The sequence below is a fragment of the Cydia splendana genome, chromosome 9 (assembly GCF_910591565.1).
Source record: "Cydia splendana chromosome 9, ilCydSple1.2, whole genome shotgun sequence".
In the NCBI taxonomy this organism is placed as follows: domain Eukaryota; kingdom Metazoa; phylum Arthropoda; class Insecta; order Lepidoptera; family Tortricidae; genus Cydia; species Cydia splendana.
In genome coordinates, this window is record NC_085968.1 from 17,593,315 (window position 1) to 17,599,314 (window position 6,000).

The following is a 6,000-nucleotide window of genomic DNA, read 5'->3' on the forward strand; positions in this document are numbered from 1 at the left end:
CTTACCCATTTAAATACTATTCAAATCAGCAGAATCTTACCAGTGGCTATTTCATGTCTGTTGGACCAAGTAATCCAGTAAAACTATAAAAAAGTACGTGTATAACCAGATGTTAGTGAATACATATCTTTGGATGGATTTTTTTTGTTTACATGGTAAGTAGTACATGTTATTAATATTATAAGAAAATTCAATTTTAGAATTCGCTTTACTTGTAAAGGATACAAATCCTTGAAATTATTTAAGCTAGGTAAAATGGACTGTGAAAGAAAAATCTAAAAGCAAATTCTAATAAGTGTTTCGCAATAGCCTTCCTTAGTTATCTTATTTTATTATATTTCGATTGAATGTTATAAAACCTTGTATAAGTTAATCTTATAATCACGGTTCAAGGTAATTTTTTATACAAGTTATATAATTGAATAAAATAGGGCCATATATCTATACACACACCACAAGGCAAAATATGTCTCTCATGTAGGTATCCGAAATACATAATTATTATAAATCGCTCAAACCCGCCCCCGAAGGTGTTAAAACTTTTCTGACTGAGAGAAAGAAAACGTTTTTGAGTGAGTTTTGGATTTTTTCCTGTAAGGGGGTTGAGAGGAGATTGAATTGACAGTTTGTATCGAAAACTATTTTTTTTTTCGATTTATGGAGTGTAAAGTTTGGAAAAAGACATTGAGACTCAAATGTCACGTGAATTCAACTGCTTTTATTACTTACACAAAGTTGCCAAAAAACGAAGTCGTGGGCAACAGCTTGTTATTTATAACACAAAATAACTTTTGGGGGGCAGAAAAAACGAATAGGTACTTATAAACACTAAATACGTGTATTATGAACTAGCAGAAGATTTCAAGCAAACAGTTGTTTTAATGTTTCAGATGATTCTCAATTTGACGATAATATGGATATTGATAGTAGGAGCCGCTGCAGCCCTTGAAAAACAAGATGCTCAATCCGAAATATTAGAAGAAACCAACTTTAATGATGGAAGTGGTAACTATCGTTTCAGGTAAACATCATCGATTTATTAAGTTTAGTGATTCTGATTACACATCATGCAGATTTTGTATAGTTTGCCGGTGTGCGAGCGGATCATTGACATATGACACACATTATTAGCTTTACTTTTCTTTGCAGATAATAAAACGCTAATTTGCAGGTTTGAATAAAAAAAACACTTTAAACGGCTTAATCATTTGATTAATTACCTTAATTTAAAATCGATTGAAAAAATGCGTGCTGAAAAAAGCCTAAATTAAACCATCCACATACAGCACTTGAAGCTAGAATAAAATTGAATAGAATAATATTTTTATGTCGCAGCTTCAAAACTTCAAACGGACTATACAGGACGGAAACTGGTCATCTGACAACTGACTATGATGCAAGCCAGAAATATATTGTGCGAGGCTCTTATTCTTATATCGATCCGGACGGCAACGAAGTGGTCGTTCATTACACAGCCGATGAAAATGGTTATATCATTATGAAACCAGTTCCAATCGGTCCAGCTCCAATATCTGTAAGTACAATGCTAAAGGCCTGTCCAGACGGGAACAATTTTTCGTCAATCTGACATCTTAAAATCAGAATGCCTCTTCGAACTGTATTCCTTATTTCTTTCCTTTTTTTTTAGACTGGAGTTTTGGCGTCTTTACTAGGCTAAGCTTCATATATTAACCAAGGATTTACAATTTTGTAGCAACCAAGCTCAAGTATCTACTAAACAAGATTGTAACATTAATCAACCCCTAATTCTGCAATAAAATTTTAATAAAAATACTATCCGCTTCTGGTTTTATTAAAATGGTCATCATTTGGCGTACACACGATATTTATTTGTATGGAATTAAGGCGCGGTGTGTAGTAAAATGCGCTTTTTTGTCACCATATTTACAGACTTTTACAAGGATTTCATGCATTATTTTCTAGTATGTATAACTTCAGTCCTTGAACTACGTTATTGCTTGTCAGAAACACGACGGCTCATAATTTTCTCGATAGAATCTTAAGTTGAAAACATGCCTAACACTGTCTTTATTTCCTTATGTTAGAAGTACTACGACGAAAATGTTTATGAAACTTACTTCAGTCGATAGCTTTTAAGTAAATCTTCATTATTGCTTGTCCTTTTATCGATACGTTAATTTTTTCATTCATCATTTGATGAATTCAACATTTTGCTTACTAAATTACACCCTACGCGGCAATACCTTGCGCCCATTCCTCACGCCAATACGCCCGTGACCACTGTCGGCGTCGGACCTATGCTAGTTTAGCGGACGTTTCATAAAATGGGTAATCACAGTATAAATATGCAAATATGTTATAATACACACAATGTTTTTCAACATGCTTACGAAGAAAAGCAAAATAATTCTTAAATACGGTGACATTTCAGACATTCGTCCGTCATATTGTCATTTTATAACAAGTTGGGCAGCAAAGGCACACACCCATCTAACCAATCCGGAATTCAGTCACGATTGATAAATTGTGTAAACATATTTTAAAAGGCTATAAAATTAATCAAATTGAATAATTTTTAAACATACAGGATTCAAATATTTTAGACTGGTCATATTTTTCATAATATCGATTTCGACTGGCAAATCGTATTACTTTTTGGCAACCGGGTTTTTTTAACCTAATTAGACCCCGCTGAATCCGAATTTGCCGGTTGCTTGATCGAATTCTTGACCGGAAGTGAGATATTTGATATTAAAGGACCCTTTTTTTAGTTCTTTCGTAAATAACTCTTAAACGGTGGCGCATAGCAAAACATATTCTATTACATAAGTAATCTGCATAAAATTGCCTACAAGAAAGATTTAGTACAATTTTTTGCTAGGATCAATATTCAAAGAGATATTAACGCGGGTAATTCAATTATAATCACTTCTAAGGTCCCTTTTTTTAGTTTTTCGTAAATAACTCGTAAACGGTGGCCAATATTAAAAAATGTTGTAAAACGTTAATAATCTACACAAAATTTTGTACAAAAAAGACTCAGTCACTTTTCGCAGGGATCAATATTTAAAAAGATAATAAAGAAGGAAAGTTAATTATAATAAATTCTAAGGTTCCTTGTTTGTATTTTTTCGTGAATAATTTGAAAAGTAGGACTCATTGCAAAAAAAATCTTATACATAAATAACAACTTACCCGCTGCTTTGTCTTTTTAGGGTTCCGTACCCAAAGGGTAAAACGGGACCCTATTACTAAGACTTCGCTGTCCGTCCGTCTACCACCAGGCTGTATCTCACGAACCGTGATAGCTAGACAGTTGAAATTTTCACAGATGATGTATTTCTGTTGCCGCTATAACAACAAATACTAAAAACAGAATAAAATAAAGATTTAAGTGGGGCTCCCAACAGCAAACGTGATTTTTGACCAAAGTTAAGCAACGTCGGGCGTGGTCAGTACTTGGATGGGTGACCGTTTTCTTTTTGCATTTTTTTCCGTTTTTTTTTGCATTATGGCACGGAACCCTTCGTGCGCGAGTCCGACTCGCACTTGCTCGGTTTTTTTTAATATTGATCCTAGCGAAAAGTGTCCTACATGTTTCTTGTAGGAAATTTTATGTTTATTATTTATGTATAAGATTTTTTTTGCTATGAGTCATACTTTTCAAATTATTAACGAAAAAATAAAAACAAGGAACCTTAGAATTAAATATAATTAACTTTCTCTCTTTATTATCTTTTTAAATATTGATCCCTGCTAAAAGTGTACTGAATCTTTTTTGTACAAAATTTTGTGTAGATTATTAACGTTTTATAAAAAAAAATTATATTGGCCACCATTTACGAGTTATTTACGAAAAACTAAAAAAAGGGACCTTCACCCCCCCTCCCCCCTACACCCTCAGCACACCCGCTAAGCTCGAGGACATTAAGTATGGTTATCTGGACACCACAAGGTATAACTGTGCCAATTTTTAAAATTATACGAATCATTTCCGCAGATTTTTTTTATTTTCTTGAGCTATTAACTAACTCGAATGTCGAAGTAGAAGTGTTTTTTGCCTTTACAATCTTTAAATGCTTGAATTTTACTCGTCAATTCAAAATTAGAAAAATAGTAAGTACCTATTACAGTTAGAGTTATAAATTGTTATAATTCTTTCTTGTGAAGACAGCTAATTTTACGTACTTATTGGAGCTATGCATAACTCAATAGTCCCACAAATTATCTTAGCTTTGCTAGTATTCTTCCTTATTTTCACTACCTACTTACCCGAAATTGACTGCTAGAGTTAGACCAAGTCTGCAACGATTTTGATAGCATAGGCAGTGCAAGTATTATTCATAATTTCATAGAAGATTGACGTTTAAAATAACACTTGCACTGCGTGTGCAATCAAAATCGTTGCAGATTTTTCTTAGTCTAGCTCTATTACATTTTTAATGTCTATTAGTAAGTACTATTTTTTGTCTCATAATAATTTGGTATCATTTGATTAGATTCTCACTTTGTCGCGGTATACACTTATATTGTATATAATTAATAATTATTTACACTCACCGTCTTACCTACCATTTTTAATTTCATTAAGTACTCATCAAAATTCGAATTCGCTAATAAATCTTATTCAATATTAATTGCCGGAAAAAATCCCGGAACTGACAATTCAGAATACCGATGTCGTCAGAATAAGGACGTAGACGTGCTGCGCGGGCATGGTGCGGGGCGCCCGCCTGCCCGTTCTACCACGCGTCTGCTTCACCCCCTTGAAAACGTAAAACTCGAGTATAAGAGCGCCTTAAGGTTAATTTTTAGATTTTATGATGTTTTACTATTAACAATCAATTAATGCACGCAAATAAATCAGAAAAAATAACATATTAGGATGTAATTTTAAGCACAGGTTACACACATATAAAAGCTTATCGATGCATAGTAATAGAGCAATCTTATTTAGACGCCAATTAGAAAGGTGTATAAATATTTATATTTTTCGTTTTGTTTAACGTTGTGACATCGAGATTCCTAGTACTTCGGTAAGTACTTAAGTACCTTGTTGGGCGTCTTATGCGACCCACGTCCTACGTTCATAATAATAAAAAAACAACTTGTATAGGTACCGAATAAAATCATTTTCTGGACACAAAGGATAGACGAACAGAAAAAGTAGGTAGGCACTTGACGTTGCTCTAATATAGAACCGCCCTCCACATGCTAATATAATTATGCTAATATTAGCATGTGGAGATTGTGGAGGGTGGCGGAAAAAAATGATAAATAAATCATCTTAGGGCGGTTTCAGATTAGCGTTTTATACGAGCATATAAGCTTGTTTTTAAAAGTGCGCGTAGGAGCATATACCTACGCTCGTCCTTTCCCACGCGTGCCATTCGTAAGACCGTTGTCGCGCTAAAAAAGCTCGTACAAGCTCATGCCGTGCGAGCTGACAGGCACCGGTTTGATTGCACACGCCGGTGTAAGCTCGTATACGAGCATCCGGATTTTTAAATCGAGAAATATAGCGCGTATACATATCGTTTGCCAAAACGACCGTATACGCGCGTAAAAACACGCTAGTGTGTAACCGCCCAATGTTCTTAACAGCCTTCGCATTGTGCGAATTGGCACATTGCTCCGGTGTAGGTACAAGCGGGTAGATATAGGATACATGTCTATACGTACATAGAGCTGTCACAATCATACATCAGAGATATATGCGAATTCGTATCAGCGTGATATACGATACGTCTAGGGAATGCAATCTCGATCTCGCAATTTCAAGATCTCGCGAGATCTCGCACTAATTTTCGAGATTCAATCTCGTTGACAGGAAATCTCGATTTTAGCAATCTCGGTCGAGATCATGATTAATATTTTCGAGATCTCGAGCGAGATTGAAAGATTGATCCATGTGAATTACTTTGTTTTGAGTAATCTTTTTGACCTTATGTTCGTGTTGTTCAGGCAGTGCTATTGTATGCGGCCGGCTTTAGCTGACGATAAAAGCACTGTGGCGCG